Source organism: Hemiscyllium ocellatum, chromosome 28, assembly GCF_020745735.1.
Source record: "Hemiscyllium ocellatum isolate sHemOce1 chromosome 28, sHemOce1.pat.X.cur, whole genome shotgun sequence".
Lineage (NCBI taxonomy): Eukaryota > Metazoa > Chordata > Chondrichthyes > Orectolobiformes > Hemiscylliidae > Hemiscyllium > Hemiscyllium ocellatum.
Genome location: NC_083428.1, coordinates 18536329 through 18557633, shown reverse-complemented (window position 1 = coordinate 18557633; position 21305 = coordinate 18536329). Strand labels below are relative to the sequence as shown.

The 21305-nt window shown below is 39.9% G+C and overlaps 1 protein-coding gene across 2 annotated transcripts in view; it reads left to right on the top strand.

Annotated features, from left to right (window-relative positions):
* Positions 1 to 21305, top strand: part of stk11 (serine/threonine kinase 11) — a 140080-nt gene that overhangs the window by 30550 nt on the left and 88225 nt on the right. The gene's annotated exons all lie outside the window — the stretch shown is intronic.

Sequence of the window (21305 nt, the reverse complement as noted above, 5' to 3'; positions counted from 1 at the left end):
ACTACATTGGTTTTGCTCATGCTGGGTATCGGGTCCTTTGTTCCGATGAGTTGTTGTCGAAGAGTGGCTGTTGGTTTGTGTGGTGTTTTGAGTCCTGGTGGTCACAGTAGTCTGGCTGTCAGTTCGGAATGCTCTTGATGTATGGTGTGGCTAGTCCTTTGGGTTGTGGAATGTCCTCGTTCCGTTGTCTTTCTCTTAGGCATCTGTTGATGAAATTGACCGGTTTCCACATATCTGACCCAGAGTAACGGCACTATTCACCTCTATCGACAAAACCCTGGCCAGAGAAATAATAGCCAACCTGCTGGATATACAGAACAGACAACAGGAAGTTGAACCTATCAACAAAGAGAGCATGCTCAAACTACTGGACCTGTGCCTCACAACACACTTAACGTTCAACAACCAAATATATGAACAAATCAACGGCACATCCATGGGCTCACCCATCTCTGGACTCCTAGCAGAAGCAGTAATGCAAAGATTAGAACAAACAGTCTTACCGCATATTCAACCCAAACTCTGGGTCAGATATGTGGATGACACCTTTGTAATCATTAAAACACAGAAATTGAGAACACACACCGGATCATCAACGCCACACTCACAGGAATTCAATTCACTAGAGAGGAAGAAAAGGACAACCAACTCCCATTCCTAGACGTGAAGGTACAGAGAACACCTAACGGAGAATTCACCACAAAGATATACAGGAAAGCCACACACGCAGACCAAGTCCTGAACTACGAAAGCAACCGCCCCAACACACACAAAAGAAGTTGCATCAAGACACTATTCAAAAGGGCCACAACACACTGCAATACACCAGAACTGCAAAAAGAGGAAGAACATCTATACAATGTATTCGCCAAAAATGAATACCCGTGCAATTTCATCAACAGATGCCTAAGGAAAAGACAACGGAACGAGGACGTTCCACAACCCAAAGGACTAGCCACACTACCATACATCAAGAGCATTTCCGAACTGACAGCCAGACGACTGCGACCACTAGGACTCATAACAGCACACAAACCAACAGCCACTCTCAGACAACAACTCACCGGAATGAAGGACCCGATGCCCAGCATGAGCAAAACCAATGAAGTGTACAAAATCCCATGCAGGGAATGCACAAAAGGAAGACACCTAACGATCTGCGTCCATGAACACCAACTAGCCACGAAGCGACACGACCAGCTATCCTTAGTAGCCACACACGCAGATGACAAGCAACATGAATTCGACTGGGACCACATACTATTATAGGACAAGCCAAACAGAGAACAGCCAGGGAATTCCTGGAGGCGTGGCACTCATCCACAGATTAAATCAATAAGCACATCGACCTGAACCCAATATACCGGCCACTGCAACGGACAGCTGGAACTGACAACCGGAAGCGGCAAATTCAAACCACTACAAATGCCGGAGGAAAGATCATAGAAGCGCTTCACAGGAGGCTCCCAAGCACTGAGGATGTCACCTAGAAAGGGCACGAAACGTTTGCAACACAAATTCCCAACTCGGCGAACAGAACCACAACAAAGTTCTCTAATATCTTAAACACCAGTAGCTGGTGTAACTTTCTCACTTTGTTTGGCTTGCTTTACTTACAATACCTTTTACTTTAAATAGATGTGAGTCATACACTAGCTAAAATCATCGTTTCTACTGCATACCTTTGCATTTGTATTAATATATATGCACTACTATCTCTCAGTAATTTTGAAACAAATGAGAACCTTCTTCCTTTCATGGGGAGTATTATTTTGCTCCATCTGTTCAATTCAAATTTAAATATATTGTATTACACAGTTCTTTTTTAAAATAATAATTTTCATGCTCTGAATCATTCCTAGACTATTTTGAACAGAGTTGTCTCTTTCACAACAATAGGAAATTAAAGAATTTTTAAAACTTGATCTAGGTAAGGCAGAGTCAAAAATTATAGTTTAATATTATTAAGCTGTGTAAATTGTTGAAACTTTTTTTATTACTGAGAATCCTACCTTTGCTAACTTGTCAGGCTCCCTTGTATTGCACACACAGCTGTACTGAGCAGATTGTATTGTGCCCAATTTTGCTTCCTACAGCTTGACTTGTTTATTTAGGCACTGTATTCCAGTGAGATCTGATATGTGCCAATAAATGAGTTCTTATTTTAGATGATGCATACAAAGAGTTTAGTAAGCCTGTATTACGGGTTCATTTTCTTGGTTTATTGTGTAATGAAATCGTATTTGTTAATTTTAATTGTGAATACATTTGAAAAATATTTTAAATGGTTTTTTTTAAAGCAGAAAGTTGAAAAGGTACAAATAGGACATATGGTTTTATAGACTTCGGATTCTGGACGTGAAATGACGAACAATGGACTGTTGTAGAATTGTGCATTGATGTCTAGTAGTATTAAAATAAAATATAATTCCATTTTATTAGATGAATTCGACATTATGGAATTGTTATCAAGCTTTAGTTACTCTGTTTTACTTTCAAGGTATCATAGGTTTCATGATGTAAGAGACATTTATTTTGCTTGCACTCATCAGAATAAGAATAAACCATTCAGCAATGTCTTTCTTTTCAGAAATGTGTCCTTATTCAGCTTGTGCAGCATATTGTTTGGCAAAACGATTCATGACATTTCTTTCTGTCAAGTGTTTGTAAAATACAATTGGAAATGAAATGCATACGTTTGCTTAGAACATTCAGTTGACTGAAAAGACCTGATTTCTAAGATATCAGCTGTTTTTAAAAAAAAACCTAGGATGCACATTACGTGTCCCATAAATTTGTATTTTGTGCAGGGGTGAGAATGAATGTAATGTGGGGAGAGTGAATAGCTCACCACCCTTCTTGCTCACCCCACAATGTAGAAGATGAGCAGATGTCAAAATTCGCAGTCTGCCCACCATATGGAATTATTAATATTATGTAGCTCATGCCATTATGGCATCTCTACCTCTGGTCCATATGACCCAAATTCAAGACTCTCCTGCTCCAGAGGTGTGTAATGACTTGTCTGGACAGGTTGGTTAATACATCTACAGTTTTTGTGGGCAGTTAGGCAGGAGTAGAATTCACAACTTTTAAAAAGTGCTGAAAACAGCCTGAAATAATGGGGTGGTGCACTCCTCCCCCTGAAAATGGCAACACTCCTTCTCTTTACACATTGTTTTGAGCCCATCCCAAACCCTTGTCCCCCTCCATTGGCAAACATCCTGCTCCCCCATACCAGATCTAAAAGTTGAAGTTCCAAATTGGAGAAGGGCCAATTTTGATGGTATTAGGCAAGAACTTTCGAAAGTTGATTGGAGGCAGATGTTCGCAGGTAAAGGGACGGCTGGAAATGGAGAGCCTTTAGAAATGAGATAATGAGAATCCAGAGAGAGTATTTTCCTGCTAGGGTGAAAGGAAAGGCTGGTAGGTATAGGGAATGCTGGATGACTAAAGAAATTGAGGGTTTGGTTAAGAAAAAGAAGGAAACATATGTAAGGTATAAACAGGGTAGATTGAGTGACTCCTTAGAGTATAAAGGAAGTAGGAGTATACTTAAGTGGAAAATCAGGAGGGCAAAAATGGGACATGAGATAGCTTTGATAAATAGAGTTAAGGAGAATCCCAAGGGTTTTTACAAATACGTTAAGAACAAAAGGGTAACTAGGGAGAAAATAGGGCCCCTCAAAGATCAGCAAGGCGGCCTTTGTGTGGCGCCACAGAAAATGGGGGAAATACTAAATGACTATTTTGTATCAGTATTTACTGTGGAAAAATATATGGAAGATATAGACTGTCGGGAAATAGATGGTGACACCTTGTGAAATGTCCATATTACAGAGGAGGAAGTGCTGGGTGTCTTGAAACGCATAAAGGTGGATAAATTCCCAGGACCTGATCAGGTATACCCAGTAACTCTGTGGGAAGCTGGAGAAGTGATTGCTGGGCCTCTTGCTGAGTTATTTGTATCATCAGTAGTCACAAGGAGAAAGTGAGGACTGCAGATGCTGGAGATCAGAACTGAAAATGTGTTGCTGGAAAAGCGCAGCAGGTCAGGCAGCATCCAAGGAGCAGAAGAATCGACGTTTCGGGCATAAGCCCTTCTTCAGGAATCAGATGCTGGAGGTCAGAGCAGAAAAATGTTTTGCTGGAAAAGCCAGAAGAAGGGTTTATGCCCAAAACATCGATTTCCCCTGCTCCTTGGATGCTGCCTGACCTGCTGCGCTTTTCCAGCAACAAATTTTTCAGCTCTCATCAATAATCACAGGTGAGGTGCCCGAAGACTAGAGGTTGGCTAACGTGGTGCCATGTTTAAGAAGCGTGGTAAGGACAAGCCAGGGAACTATAGACCAGTGAGCCTGCCCTCAGTGGTGGGCAGGTTGTTGGAGGGAATCCTGAGGGACCTGATGTACATGTATTTGGAAAGGCAAGGACTGATTAGGGATAGTCAACATGGCTTTGTTCATGGGAAATCGTATCTCACAAACTTGATTGAGTTTTTTGAAGAAGTAACAAAGAGGATTGATGAGGGCAGAGCAGTAGATGTGATCTATATGGATTTCAGTGAGGTGTTTAACAAGGTTTCCCATGGAAGATTGATTAACAAAGTTAGATCTCATGGAACGCAGGGAGAACTAGCCATTTGGATACAGAGCTGGCTCAAAGGTAGACAACCGAGGATGGTGGAGGGTAGTTTGTCAGACTGGAGGCCTGTGACCAGTGGAGTGCCACAAGGATCTGTGCTGGGTCCTCTAATTTTTGTCACTTACATAAATGATTTGGATGCAGGCATAAGAGGTACGGTTAGTAAGTTTGCAGATGACACCAAAATTGGAGGTGTAGTGGACAGCGAAGCGGGTCACCTCAGATTACAACAGGATCTTGTCCAGATGGGCCAATGGGCTGAGAAGTGGCAGATGGAGTTTAATTCAGATAAATGCGAGGTGCTGCATTTTGGGAAAGCAAATCTTAGCAGGATGTATGCACTTGAAGATATGGTCCTAGGGAGTGTTGTTGAACAAAGAGACCTTGGAGTGCTGGTTCATAGCTCCTTGCAAGTGGAGTCGCAGGTAGATAGGATAGTGAAGAAGGCGTTTTCAGAAAAGATTTTGGCTGAATCCTGGTATAAAACTAAACTCAAAACTAAACTTTACACAAAAAATTAGTTAACTTAGTCGACCCAAGGATATGTTAGAAGTGAAGTTAATATAAATAAATTCCATGTGCACTCATGTGTTTTTGTTATAGCTTTTATTTTTGCTACTTTTGGGTCATTGTGTCAAGTGAGCTTTGTAACCTGAATTTATATTCTAGATGTTTTAAACATCTTATGAATATTAAATTGCTAAGAAGTTGTCATTTCCTCACTATGTAAGTTTAGTCAAAAGTTTTCAACAACTAAGAACCTTCTACACTATGATTGTTGCTGAATGTGAATTAAGAAAATGTCTGGTGCAAAAGTGGTTAGGTTTCAATTAATAGGGTTCAGAAATTAATTTGGCTGAGTCCTGATATAAAACCAAAGCTATGCTGCCTCTTCCACTGAGACAAAAGATGGAATCTTCTCCACTCAGTCACTGAGGGAAGGGTGAGGAATATTTTTGGGTTAGAAGCCCAACTTACTGATCTTGTGTCCTACCATTTCACTTCCCAGAGCAAATTAAATATTTCCTCCTTCTTTGTTCACTGACTAATCTAGCTAAAGGAACCACAGCACAATTTGCAGTGCTTCACCAGGACTTGGATTTGGAAGCTATAGCAACCAGTAGAATGAATAGGAGATGTGACAAGGCTGCTTATTTAACTCTTGAAGGGCATGTTTAATTTGAGGGACTATCTGGAGACCAACTCTCCCTTGATGAAGTGGAAAGCCAACTCTGGATGCTGGAAATCCGAAAGAAATACAGAAATTGCTCAAGAAATTCAGTAGTCTGGCAGCGTCTGTGGAAAAAAAGTACAGTTAACATTTCGAGTCCAGTGATCCTTCAGAACAGTCTGGCTCTAACTAGATGTTTTTCAATCCAGGACAAGACTTCTCTCCTGATGGTTAAAATTCAATATTTGAATGTGTTTATGGCATTATCCCTGCTCAGTGTGTTCAGTACGCAGGAAGTCCAGCTGGTTGACTCAAAACTTCATTCTGACCTTTAGAGGGTTGGACATAAGTTGTCTGATATTGCTTTGTTGGGAAGATGAAATTTTTACACTGCTTTTCTTAGTGCTTAGCTCGGCAAATTTTAGTGATATTGAAAATGAGAAACAAATTTTCAGCGATGCTAAAATTCCTTATACTAAATCTTTACCTTAAATCATAACCAGTAGCTCGTTGCAAGCTTTAATGGTATTCTAATAAGACTAGGCTATCGTCCTGAAATGGCAGATCTTTCTCAATTTATGGTTAAGTTCACCATAAATAACCAACAGCATTAAATAAAAATTCCCAATTGCAGTTTTATTTCAAACACATTTTTTCTGCTTGTTGATAGAATCATTATTATAGTTAATTATCACAGAACTCCAGGCTTATGAAATTCAGTATTTTATAAATTTATTGCAGTCTTCTGCATTATTCCTAGCCTGTCTTCTGTTCTATTTCAAGATGAAAGGACATGCGACCAAATGTTGACTTCACTGGCATTTAAAAATTCACCAAAGTCACTTTAAGAGGCTGTTCTTGCATGAGTAAAAAAGGTTTTCTCACTGAAGATCAAAGGCATTATTTCAATCCAACAAGGTAGAGTTTGTTTTTTCTACTTCTCTGATTCACACATCCAGTTTCAATTTTCTTAACTTGGCTGTAAATAGAAAACAGTAGGAAAACATTCACTTGACTGTTTAGATTCTGTCTAAATCTCTGAATCCAGTATTTCACCAGTGTAATAAATTAAAAGTTCTGTTGGCCTAGAACCATTTTCAAAAGGAACAGTGCCCAATGTAAAAGTGATTTAATCTTAAATATTTGGACAAATGGACATCACTTTAAATTAGTATCTCTTTGTGACAAACATTGACAACAGAATACAGGCAAGATCTTACACTTTATAAAATATGAATTGAATATAAATTCTTGAAATAAAAGTTAAATTTCACAAAATTGCTAGCTTCCCATTTTGACCCTCTTTACACTTGTGCTCATCCAAATCTCTGTTATCATTATCCTGGTGCACACCAAATTCTATTTACTTGATTACTGATCTGCAGTGTCTTATGGTTAAATAATGTCTCAGATTTTAGAATTCTTATCCTTATTTTTAAATTTATCTGTTGCCTGGTCTCTTCCCATCTCTGCAATCTCTTCTAACTCCAATATGTCTCCATTCCTCCAATTCTGGCCATTTGAACATTCCCTATTTTGTTGTCTGTACCATTGGTGGATGTGCCTTTATCTGCTGAGTTCCTAAGTTCTGGAATTCTGAAAGTAAACCCTTTTAGCTCTGTGCCTTGCTTTGCTCACTTACGTTGCTCCTTAACACCTACTACTTATTTCAAACTTTTGGTCATCATTGCTAATATGATGCTGAATCAAATAGGAAATGTTTTGTAATGTCCCTGCGAAGTGCCTTGGGAAATTGAATGTTAAAGGTGCTGTATGGTAAGTTGTTATAACCAATTTGTATGTATAACACTAGAAGTCTTCATGGATAATGGTATACTCTCCTCCCTGCTGTCATTGAGGTGCTTTCTCAATTTTTATTGCCTACATGCTGCCGTTCAGTCACATTATTGTTATGGTTATGTCTGAGATATACAACCTACATTTAAGGGATGTGCTTAAGATGTCATCGTTGTATCTTGGTGTGCTGACCCAATGGTGCAAAGGTTTTGGACTCCATCTTGCTGAGTCCTTTTTCAGCATGACCCAATGAGAGAAGCATGTTATGGTACATTGAAATTGCATGAGACATGCAAGTTCCTGTTTTAGTGTAATATGTGCAAACCAGGAGCTGTAATAAAAATTAATTAAATTCTTCAGCACTACATGACTTTGGTCTTAATTGTCACAGGAGCTAACATAAAAAAATAAAATCATGATAGCTGACGATCATCAGCATTCACATCATGGTGCCAGCATAGTAGCAGACACCAGAAACTGCTTCTCAAAAAATCCTCATTTAAGTTTCAACATCCTTGGATTATAAATTGTTCAGATACAATCAACCAATAAGTTTACATGAGTATACATCTCCAATTTAAATAGCAGGAGGCTTCAACTTGAATTTGAAGACCAATCAAACTAGAAGCTCTTTATAGAACATAGAACATAGAACATAGAAGGATACAGCGCAGTACAGGCCCTTCGGCCCTCGATGTTGCGCCGACCGAATCCTACCTAACCTATACTAGCCCAATAACTTCCAAATGCCTATCCAATGCCCGCTTAAATGACCATAAAGAAGAAGAGTTCACCACTGATACAGGCAGGGCATTCCATGAACTCACAACCCGCTGTGTGAAGAATCTACCCCTAACATCTGTCCTATACCTACCACCCCTTAATTTAAAGCTATGTCCCCTAGTAACACCTGACTCCATTAGCGGTAAAAGGTTCTTAGTATCTACCCTATCTAAACCCCTAATCATCTTATACACTTCTATCAGATCTCCCCTAAACCTTCTCTTCTCCAATGAGAACAGCCCCAAGTGCCTCAGCCTTTCCTCATAAGATTTTCCTACCATTCCAGGCAACATCCTGGTAAACCTCCTCTGCACTCGTTCTAAAGCTTCCACATCCTTCCTATAGTATGGCGACCAAAACTGCACACAATACTCCAGATGAGGCCTCACCAGAGTCTTATACAACTGCAACATGACCTCAGGACTCCGGAACTCAATTCCTCTGCCAATAAAGCCCAGTACACCATATGCCTTCCTCACAGCACTATTTACCTGGGTGGCAACTTTCAGAGATCTGTGTACATGGACACCAAGATCCCTCTGCTCATCCACACTACCAAGTAGCCTACCATTAGCCCAGTAATCCATCATCTTGTTATTCCTACCAAAGTGAACGACTTCGCACTTAGCTACATTGAATTCCATTTGCCACATTTCCGCCCAGCTCTGCAACTTATCTATATCCCGCTGTAACCTACCACTTCCTTCCTCACTGTCCACAACTCCACCGACTTTTGTGTCATCCGCAAACTTGCTTACCCAGCTTTCAAGTCCTTCCTCTAGATCATTTATAAAGATAACAAAAAGCAATGGTCCCAAAACAGATCCTTGTGGTACACCGCTAGTAACTGCGCTCCAAGATGAACATAATCCATCAACTACTACCCTCTGTCTCCTTCCAGCCAGCCAATTCCTAATCCAAACCTCTAATGTATCCTCAATGCCATACCTCCGAAGTTTTAGCATTAGCCTACCATGGGGAACCTTATCGAACGCCTTACTAAAATCCATATACACAACATCTACTGCTTTACCCTCGTCCACTTCCTTAGTCACCTTCTCAAAGAACTCAATAAGGTTTGTGAGGCACGACCTGCCCTTCACAAAACCATGCTGGCTATCCCTGATCACGTTATTCCTACCCAGATGTTCATAAATCTTATCCCTTACCATTCTCTCTAAGACTTTGCCCACCACTGAAGTCAGACTCACTGGCCTATAGTTACTAGGGCTATCCCTACTCCCTTTCTTGAACAATGGGACCACATTCGCTATCCTCCAGTCCTCTGGTACTATTCCCGTTGACAATGACGACATAAAAATCCAGGCCAATGGCTCTGCTATCTCCTCCCTAGCTTCCCATAGGATCCTGGGGTAAATGCCATCAGGCCCAGGAGACTTATCTATATTCATCCTTTCCAAGTTCACCTGTACCTCCACACACATCATCTATTGCATCCGCTGCACCCGATGTGGCCTCCTCTATATTGGTGAGACAGGCCGCTTACTTGCGGAACGCTTCAGAGAACACCTCTGGGCCGCCCGAACCAACCAACCCAATCACCCCGTGGCTCAACACTTTAACTCCCCCTCCCACTCCACCGAGGACATGCAGGTCCTTGGACTCCTCCACCGGCAGAACACAACTACACGACGGCTGGAGGAGGAGCGCCTCATCTTCCGCCTGGGAACCCTCCAACCACAAGGTATGAATTCAGATTTCTCCAGCTTCCTCATTTCCCCTCCCCCCACCTTGTCTCAGTCGGTTCCCTCAACTCAGCACCGCCCTCCTAACCTGCAATCCTCTTCCTGACCTCTCCGCCCCCACCCCACTCCGGCCTATCACCCTCACCTTGACCTCCTTCCACCTATCCCACCTCCATCGCCCCTCCCCCTAGTCCCTCCTCCCTACCTTTTATCTCAGCCGGCTTGGCTCTCTCTCTCTTATTCCTGATGAAGGGCTTATGCTCGAAACGTCGAATTCTCTATTCCTGAGATGCTGCCTAACCTGCTGTGCTTTGACCAGCAACACATTTGCAGCTGTGATCTCCAGCATCTGCAGACCTCATTTTTAACTCCAATATTCCCAAAACCTCTTCCCTGCATATTTCCAGGGCATCCATTCTAATTATTTGTGATTCCATATTCACATCAGCAACAGTGTCCTGTTCCTGAGTGAATACTGATGAAAAGTACTGATTTAATGTCTCTCCAATCTCCTCCGCCTCCACACACAACTTCCCACTACTATCCTTGACTGGACCGATACCTACCCTAGTCATCCTTTTATTCTTGACATACCTATAGAAAGCCTTTGGGTTTTCCCTAATCCTACCAGCTAAAGACTTTTCATGTCCCCTTCTCGCTTCTCTTAGCTCCCTCTTTAGCTCCTTCCTGGCTACCTTATAACTCTCAATCGCCCCTACTGAACCTTCACGCCTCATCTTTACATATGCCGCCTTCTTCCCTTTCACAAGGGACTCCAATTCCTTACTAAACCACGGCTGCCTCACAAGGCCCTTTACACCATGCCTGACTGGTACATACCTATCGAGGACACGCAGTAGCTGCTCCTTGAACAATCCCCACATCTCATTAGTGTTCTTCTCTTGAAGCCTGTTTTTCCAATCCACACATCCTAAGTCATGCCTCACTGCATCATAATTTCCCTGCCCCCAGCTATAACTCTTGCCCTGCGGCGCACGATTATCCCTCTCCATCACTAAAGTAAAAGTCACCGAGTTGTGGTCACTGTCCCCGAAGTGCTCACCTACCTCCAAGTCTAACACCTGGCCTGGTTCATTACCTAGAACCAAATCCAATATAGCCTCCCCTCTTGTTGGCCTGTCGACATATTGTGTCAGGAAACCCTCCTGCACACATTGTACAAACACCGACCCATCTAATGAACTCGAGCTATAGCTCTCCCAGTCAATATCTGGGAAGTTAAAGTCCCCCATAACAACCACTATCTCTTCTACAAATAAAGAACTACATGTTAATCTGCTTCCCAAAATAAGATACAGCATTTAACTGACTTCTTGTCAGTTTAAAAGCAAAATCGGCAGCCAAAAGGCTTTCTACAGACTTGAAAGTAACATTGACAGTCACCCAATACTGTCAGTTTAACAACTGAACTGAGCCCTTTTGTTTGAAAAAATATTTTAAGCACTCACATGATTTTCCAACCTAAAGAAACTTACCCAAATGTAGTGGTCAGTTTGTTTTGCCACTTTTTAGTTCAGTTTGACACCAAAGCTGTTGTGATGCCATCTATCCTTATTTGGTGTGAACATCCTGTAGTAGCAGAAAGCTGCAACTTGCCAAACTTTGTCTCTTAAAGACACAGATCTGCACTCTGCAAAACATCTTAAAGAGGCTGCAACAGTGTAAAATAAAGTAAAATCAAAAGAAGGAATAATTTAAAGGATGAAACAGAAAAACAAGTGAAAGAAAGGAACAAATAAGCCCTACACTTTATTTCAATATAACAAAAACATATGTAGCTTTACTTCGCAGAACAAATCTTCCTGAAGAGATCTCTGAACATCTTTCTTACGATCAACAAGGATGTATTCTGCAGGATAATTACAACTGATCTTCTCTTCAACAATAAGAATGATCCAGAGAAAACCTGATGAGTTGATAAATTTAGGGTATAAGTCCACTTCCAGATTAATGGTCTCCCAACTCATGTGCAAAGAAAAACCCCAAGACTATATTGATGCTGTAGCAAAAGGCATGGGTGTAATTTAGAACATAGAAGACTTTCCTTGAAGAAGATTTGTAGAATGCCTAATTAAATTGCTGATCCTGCCTACTTTGATCAAAGCCTTCAGGAAGGATTTGTTGCACACCAAAAATGGCCATTTCTTTGACACCAACAGCCCAGTTCATGTGAAGTCGTTATGATCATGATGCTGCATTGCAAAGGAACAGAAACCAGCTCTGACCAATGCATGATACGCCAATCATATACTGAGTGTGGAAGAAGACTGAGATAATTGTGCAATGTTTCTGACTGACGGTGACCAGCTGCAAGTCAACCACTTTATCAGCCAAGAGTAACTAAGAATATGGTTATACCTCTCCAGATTGGTCCACAATCACCAGATTAGGATGAGTTGTCAAACTTTTTAACTTGAAATTTAAATTTATAATCTTAGTAACTTTATTTTTGCATGTTGAGTTGACAACATGTGCCTGTGTACAATTATGTATATCTGTTTAGAAATTCTTTTCTTGGAAAAAGAGGGATGTTATCATGTCGTTTGTATGTAATGTGCCTTTTCAAGGGATATGCTCGTAGATCACCATGACATCATGACATGTAATGCGATGATATGAAGGTGTATCTTTATCTTATTGAGAACACTTGCAGCATAACATGCTGCATGACTCGTGCTATAATAAAAGTTCATTGAATTCTTCAGCATGATTTGTGCCATGACTCATTCATATGTTGCAAACCCTGTGTTTGTTTTCGAAGAGAGCACAGTTTTCTTTTGGGATTTCTCTTCATGTCCTTTGGCCATGACCATTTGATCTTCAGCTTTAACTCTCAAACATTGCCAAGATCACTCAGTTCAACAATAGGTGCCTCCAGCTTTAACCCTTCTTCAATCATAGTTTGTCAAAAACCTTCTGTTTCCTGATTTGTCTATTCTGAGATTTTTTTGTTATTCACTCGTGGGATGTGGGTGTCTCTGGCTAGGTTAGCCTTTATTACTCATCCCTGTATTTTACTCCACTCTTAATAGACTCCAGCTTAATCAGAAATCCATGGATTGTTCTGTCTTGATCACATCCCTCCCACCCATGATCCTCATCCTTAATATTGAATTTTGGCTTCCTGACTATGAAGGATTATTTTTGAAATGCCTGTCTTCATTCTGCTCGTGTACTTTTAGAACTATGTGTAATTGTTCTGAGAGCCCTGGGATGTTGTTTTTGGTTTCGCCTTGACTTGCAAATAAAGGTTGTCATGTTATTTGTAATTTTATTGTAGGGTCTCAACATTTTTTCTCATTTAGTTAATTTTGAATATGATACCTGAAACCTTTACCTTAATTTGAAAGGTTTTGAGGGAGAACCAAATAATGTTCAAATTAGGGTGATGGTTTTAATTATTATATTTCTGTTTGTACAAACTATTGTAGTCCTGTTGGTCAAGTCTTGACTTGCATAACTGACTGTTGCTACGTTTTGTTTCATTAGTCATGTTTTGGTTTTATTTTACTACATGCACTTTTATAGAACTTCAAGTAGAAAAAGAACCAGATATTTAAGACTGTTTGTTCTGGAATTTAGGACATGTCGAAGTTCCAACAGATGTTAACAATTCTGGGGGTAAGATCCAGCTATTGACTGGGCAGTTGTGATGCCCTGGAGCCACCTGTAATTTACTATTTGGAATTTCATTCTGAATTGTTTGATTCTATCACAAGGGAGAATTGTTAAAATTTGAATGAATCAAATGTTTAATTAGATAATTAGAGCTAATATTCAAGAGTTTTACTAAGAACACCAGAATTGCGAGGTTGTAGCAGTTCGGAATGACTGAGAAACCAAGACACTTTTAGCTAGAAAAGCAAATGTATTGATAGGGTTCGATGAAGTGGGTTAGATGAAGGTTTCTATGTGACAAACAGAAACCAGTTGGGCTAAATGGCCTGATTCTGTTTTCTGATTTCACTCTGTTCCAAAATATAAACCCGAGACACAATTTACAAAGCTTACCAAACCTTTGATAAATTGCTGATTTCGTTTCTGCAGTCAGAGTTTGTAAAGGAGTTTAGATATTGTGATAGATACACATGGACTATCAATATTCAACTTCCATCTCCCTTTAATATTGAGACCTTCATGGAGTAAAGTGAATTTTACAGAGAACAAATAGTGACCTATGATAGCTACTGTGATCACTTGATCAGTTATATCTAGCATTTTCAAGGCAAAGAAACTCAAATCTGTATCTCTTTGTTAATACACATCTTTCTTGCAGTTGGGATGAAAGTTAGCTACAAGTCATCCAGCTTGGTATTGGGGGTGGGGGGGAGGGGTTCAGCAATGGAAATAGGCTCTGGAATAAAATAAATGAAAGAACTGCGGATACTGGAAATGTGAAACAGAAACAGAAATTGCTGGAAAAATTCAGCAGATCTGGCAGCATCTATAGAGAGAAAGTTGAATTAACATTTTGAATCCATTTTACCTAGTGTCACCTTTTGAAATTTAAACATGTGTGTTAAGTGCTGAAATTCCAAATTTAGAAAATTTGTTGCTACTTTAATGATATCTGCTGATCAGAAATCAATAATTTTTGAGTCTTCTGTATAAGCATTGATTGATTTTGTACATCTGAGTGTGGGTAACTCTTAAGAAAAATCAGCACATTGTATACTTTTGTGACCTTATTCTACTAAGATAAAGTAGTTTGACAAGGTACCACACTTTAGACCACTTAATGAAATAAGAGCCTTTAGTGTTGGACCTAATATATTAGCATGGATAGAGGATTGGCTAATAAATAGAGTTGACGTGGGATGTGTTTTCAGGATGGCAACCTGTACTTAGTATGCTACAAGGATCCATGCTAGGGCCACAGTTCTTTGCAATATATTTTAATAGTTTTGATGAGGAAAATGAATGTTGGATTGCTGAGATTGTGGATGACACAAAAATTGGTGGGAAGGTAGGTATTGAGGATGACAGAATCTGCAAAGGGATATAGACAGGTTGAGCAAGTGGGTAAAAAAACTTGGCAGATGAAATATAATGTGGGATAATGTAAGGTTTTGTAATTTGGTAGGAAGAGTAGAGGAACTTATTATTTAAATGGAGAAAAACTGCAGAAAGCTGCAGAATGTAGGAATTTGAGATGAATTGAATTGAACTGAATTTATTGTCATGCGAACTGAGGCACAGTGAAAAGCTTTGTCTTGCGAGCAATACAGGCAGATCACAGAGTTGAATAGCATAGATGAGTAAATAATAGGTAAACAGCGGCAAATACAAAAACACAGATCCAGGCGAATGTTAAGAGTTTGAGTCCATTCAGTATTCTAACACCAGTAGGGTAGAAACTGTTTCGAAACCAGCTGGTGCGTGTGTTCAGGCTTTTGTACCTTCTCCCTGATGGTAGAGGTTGCAGAAAAAACATTGCCAGGGTGGAATGGATCTTTGAGAATGCTGGCGTCCTTTCCTTGACAGCAGGCCTGGTACATGGATTCTATAGATGGGAGTTTGGCCTTTGTGATTGTCTGGGCCGAGTTCACCACTCTCTGTATCCGTCTCTGACCTTGAATGGTACAGTTGCCATACTAAGTAGTGATACATCTAGACAGAATGTTCTCAATGGTGCACCTATAAATGTTGGCAAGGGTATTCGCCGTTGTGCCACATTTCCTCAGCTGCCTGAGGAAGAAGAGACGTTGTTGGGCCTCTGTAACCAGTGCATCCATATGAAGAGTCCAGAAAAGCTGTTGTGGATGACCACTCCCAGGAGCTTGACACTCTCCACTTGTTCCATCTCTGTGCTGTTAATGTGTGGAGGAGCATGATTAACATCCAACCAAAAGTCAATAATTAGTTTCTTGGTTTTGCTGGTATTGAGAGCTAGGTTATTCTTGGTGCACCATTTTTCCAGATCTTCCACCTCCCATCTATAGACTGTGTCGTCGCTGTCTGTGATTCGACTGACTATGGTGGTGTCATCCGCCAACTTGTAAATGGCATTAGTCTGGTATTTAGCGACACAGTTGAGATTCCTTGTTTGCGAATCTCCAAAAGCTTGTGTCCAAGTTCAGTGTGTAATAAGGAAGATAAATTCGATGATGGCCTTTATTTCAAAGGAAAGAGAGTATAAAAGTATTGAGACTTTTCTAAAATTATACAAGACACATGTCCTATCATATCTGGAATACTGTGAACAATTTTGGGCCCATTATCTAAAGAAAGATATACAGGGATTAGAAACAGTTAAGAGAAGTTCTGCTCAGCTAATACAAGTTATGGAGGTTTTGTAGATTTACCCTGTATCTGTTGGAATTTAGAAGAATGAAAGCTAACTTTATTGAAACATTGCAAGATTCTTGGAATTTGACAGGGAAGATACAGAAAGTTTGTTTGCCCTTTTTGTGGGAGTCTAAAACCAGAGGGCACAATCTTAGAGTAAAGGGTCAAGTATTTATGACAGAGGTAAGAAGGAATTTCTTCTGGGGTTAGGATCATCTTAAGTGTACAGGGCTGTCAAAGCTGCATCAGTAAATATATTCAAGGCTGAGAGAGACAGATTTTTAATCAGTAAGGGAATCGGGGTTATGCTGAAAAGGCAGGAAAGTAGGAATTGAGGATGATCAAATTAGCCATGATCTCTTTGAATAGCTGAGCTGACTCAATGGGCTGAATAGTCTACTTCAAATCCTATGTCTTATGTTCTTATGCCATTATTAAGCCATGAAATGCTTCTTAAACTGTGGTCAAAAGTCCATTGTGATTTGTAGATCTCAGCTGGTCTGAGGTTTTGTTTGGGTTGTGGATGGCTAATGGAGAGGATGAAGGAAATCTTCAGAAAGGTTTAACTTCAGTTCCTTTCCATACTTCTCAGTTGATCAACTGTTTTGGACAAGAAGGCTATGTTCAGTTTTTAGAATTGATAATGAGGATGTTTAAGGAAGTCATTGAATAATACTTTGTTTGACTCCTTGAAGTCTGCATATGCCCCATCAATAACCCATGATTGTTATTTGACTCTTAGATTTGCACTGGTGTTTTATAATGACTACCTGTTAAAAAGTGTGCAAGAATTGCAGTGATTGAAATTATGGATTAAAATTGCATTTCAATAATTATCCCTTCATTCCAAGGGCCATTGCATACATATCATAACATAAAAACTGTTTCTAGTGTTGCTTCTGTTGTAAAGTTCAACAGCAGTTTTATAAACACTTTGTTATAAGACAACCTTTTACTGCTCTCTTGTGGCACATAAAAGGAACTGTCAGTATTTTCAACTGCAGATTTAATTCTACTGTATATATTTTTCAATCGTGTAATTTGCATGTGATTTTCATGTTACTGCAGGAAAAAAAATAAACCATTTTGCGAGCAAAATTTGAAAAGAGGATCTTAAGTAATGTTTTCTGCTTTCTGAATCAATAATGTAAGTTATATAGATATTTAGAGCTTCAGTAATGTGCTGCAAACTTAAAATTCCAAATATTCATAACTGTTTCAAAAGAAGAAATGATAGCTTCAATTTAATTTACAGTACGTTGCTAGTCAGATTGTTTGCCCCAGGAAGTATGCTGACGAGAACCCAAATGTTGGAACATGGAGCTTAAACAGATTTGTCGGATTTCAGTTGAGAATCTATCTTTAAAATTGAGCACTAAGCACTGAATGCTGTTGACCTAATTGTAGATGTGAACAGAAAAAATGTTTGGTGACCCACCATTTGTAGTTTGTTACCAAGTCCAACAACGCTACAAATTTACAGTTCAGTGCACTGTGCTATATGTTTGTGCAACAAATGAATGTATACTTCAGGTACTTTAATTTACCACTTTATGGGGCATAAGCCGAAAGACTAACTTGATTCAATAGTGACATTATCTTCTGTGTCAGAAGGTCTGATATTCAGGTCATATCATATTATTGAACACCAGGTGTTAGCGAGTTTTGAGACCATTTGTAGCTCAGGTTGACATTCTGGATGTAGGTTTGCTCACTGAGCTGGAAGGTTCACTTTCAGATGTTTTGTCACCATGCTAGGTAACATCTTCAGTGAGCCTCCAGATGAAGCACTGGTGAGTGTAGCCCGCTTTCTGTTTATATGTTTGGGTTTCCTTGAGTTGATGTCATTTCCTGTGGTTACGTCATTTCCGATGGTGATGTCACTTACACCCACTTCACCTTCAACATCAATATCTGCAGATACACCAACGGGTTCTCAGCAGGGGCAGTAATGCAGAGACTTGAACAAACAGCTCTGCAAACCATCCAACCCAAACTTTGGGTCAGCTGCGTGGATGATACCTTTGTCATCACTAAACGAAACAAATTAGAGGAAAACTTCAAGAACATCAATACCCTTACTGGCATAAAATTCACAAAAGAGGAGGAAAACAACAACAAACTGCCATTCCTAGATGTTGCAGTAGAGTGAACAGCAAATGGGGAACTTCAAACCAGGGTCTACCAGAAAACAACACATACAGACCAAATATTGAACTACAGAAGCAACCGTCCCAACATCCACAAGTGAAGCTACATTAGAACATTACAAGCCACCACACACTGCAGCACAGAAGAACTACGAAGAGCAGAGAAAAATCACCTATACAGTGTATTCAAAAAGAAGAGGTACCCAATGAACACACTCTGCCGATTTCTCAACAACAAAACCAAACAAGCATACAAAATATACGTTCAGAAACCCTAGCCACACTCCCCTACATCAAAGACATCTTGGAAATGAGTGCCAGCTACTCAGACCCCTTGGCATCATGGTAGCCCACAAACCCGCCAACGCACTAAAACCGCATCTAATGAGCTTGAAAGACCCTATACAGACAACAAGTAAAACTTACGTCATTTACAAAATACCTTGCAAGAACTGTAACAAACACTACATTGATCAAACAGGCAGAAAACTAGCCATCAGGATACATGAACATCAACGAGCCACAAAATGACATGACCCACTCTCTCACTAGTATCTTTACATACTGATGAGGAAGGACACCACTTCAACTGGGACAACACATTCATCCTAGGATAAGCCAGATAGAGACACGCACCTGAATTCCCAGAAGCATGGCATTCCAACCGGAACACTTATTAACAAACACATTGACTTGGATCCCATTTACCACCACTCCCCGAGAAAAAGAACAGGAAATAACATCACCATCGGAAATTATGTCACTGAAGGAAACAACATCACCAATGCAAGGAAACCCAAACACACAAATAGAAAGTGGGCTACACCACCAGAGGCTCACTGACGCTACCTAGTATTTTGACGAAACGTCGGAAAATGAACCTTCCAGCTCAGTGAGCAAACCTACATCCAGCCCAAGGTTTAAGCTGATCATTCAACATGGAGGGAACACTGCATTTTTAAATATGAAATCTTTCAAATTTCATTATCTGTAAAACAACTTTGGGTCCTGGCTAGTGCTGATCCTTCAACTAACAGCAGCAAAGCAGATAAGCTGATTGTTGGATCTCTCTCGCTGCTGGTATAAATTTTGTATTTACAAAATTAGTGCCACATTTGTCGCCTTCACAATCACGACAGACTGGAAGAGAAATGGTGACATGACTTTTGTCTTTGTTTCTAACCTGTCAGTTGTGTAATTAGATGCATTTTAAGAGAGCAGTTTGGTTGTTGTGACTTCGGTAATTAGCATAAAATAGTTCAACTCAGAAAAAAGCAACATTTATTTGTGCATTACTCCAAAAAACAATGTAAAGGAGCACACTCATTCCCTCATACATGTGTTTGTGTATTTTATAAGACCACAAGACATAGGAGCAGAAATTAGGCCATTGTGTCTACTGTGCCATTCAACCATGGCTGATCAGTTTCTCAACTCCATTCTCCCGTTTTCTCTCCTTAACCCATGATCCCCTTGATTCTCAAGAGCCTATCTATCTCAGTCGTTAATTTACTCAATGATCTTTGTAATACATTCGCACATTTATGAATGAAATTTTAAAATTTTAGTTAATTAAAATGGATACATTGTTTGGATGAATGGAAGTTAGAGGCCTCTGGGTCTCCATGTGAACCTGCGGCTGAATTTCTGCATCTGTGAATCTTTAAAGGCAAAAAAAAGGACTCTCTTGCACTGCTTATGCTACCTGGTTATTGGGCAGGGCTCTGTTGTGACTGGAGGAATAGTCAGTTTCTCTTGTTCTATTATTTTCCAGATTGCCTGGTTTTCCTTGCAGTTCTTGGAGTAATGAAGAAAGTTATTTGTAGTTAGTTTTGTTACATGATCAATGCTTTTAGCATCTAGCCAGAATAGAATCATATTCATAGAGATATACAGCATGGCCCAACCCATCCATGCCGACCAGATGATTTAAAGTTGGAAGCCATTGCTTTACAATAGAGAATGGATGGTTATCATTCACATCTACTTTTATGATTTGACAAGTTTCTCAGTTGCTCTTGCTGTTAAGTCTCGTTCACAGCCAGTAAATTTAGGAGTCTATAGATTCTGAGTGTTGAGTAGCATAGAATCACAGAAGTGTTAAGGCACAGAAGGAGGCCATTTGACCCATCATGCTACATAATCTTGTTAAGTGAGCATCGTTACTAAGTGTCAATCTCTCGCTTTTTCTCCATACCCTTGCACATTGTTTTTACCCAAATAATTATCAAATGCTTCCTCTGATGTCTCAAAAGACAAGCAATTAACTCCAAGGTCTTGTTTAATTGATTACAGATTTTGCCCAGCTTAGGTTTCTAGCCTGTGTTTCCAGAGCTCTAGTCTGAAGCTCTGGGTTACTAAGCTAATGACATCATCATGATGCCACCATCTTCCCCCATGATTAATAGAAAATGATTCCCAATATTGTTTTTGTCTTAGTATTCAAAGGGCACCTCACCCAGCGTCAATCACTTAGTAACTTTCTGGAGATTTGAGATAAGTCTATTCAAAAGTTGTAATCACTGACTCTCAGCAACTATCTTAGCAGCCCTTTGATGTACATTTGTAAAAGAGATGGCAGTTTCAGAAACTGCTATAGTGAATATAGCCACACTTAATGTTATGAATATGAAATGTTTTACTGGCATGACACAGTGGACACACAGCTAGAAAACACGAGATACTGTGGAAATAATTTTTTTCACTTGTGGTGTTGTATAATTAATGGTGGTAATAAGAACCTGT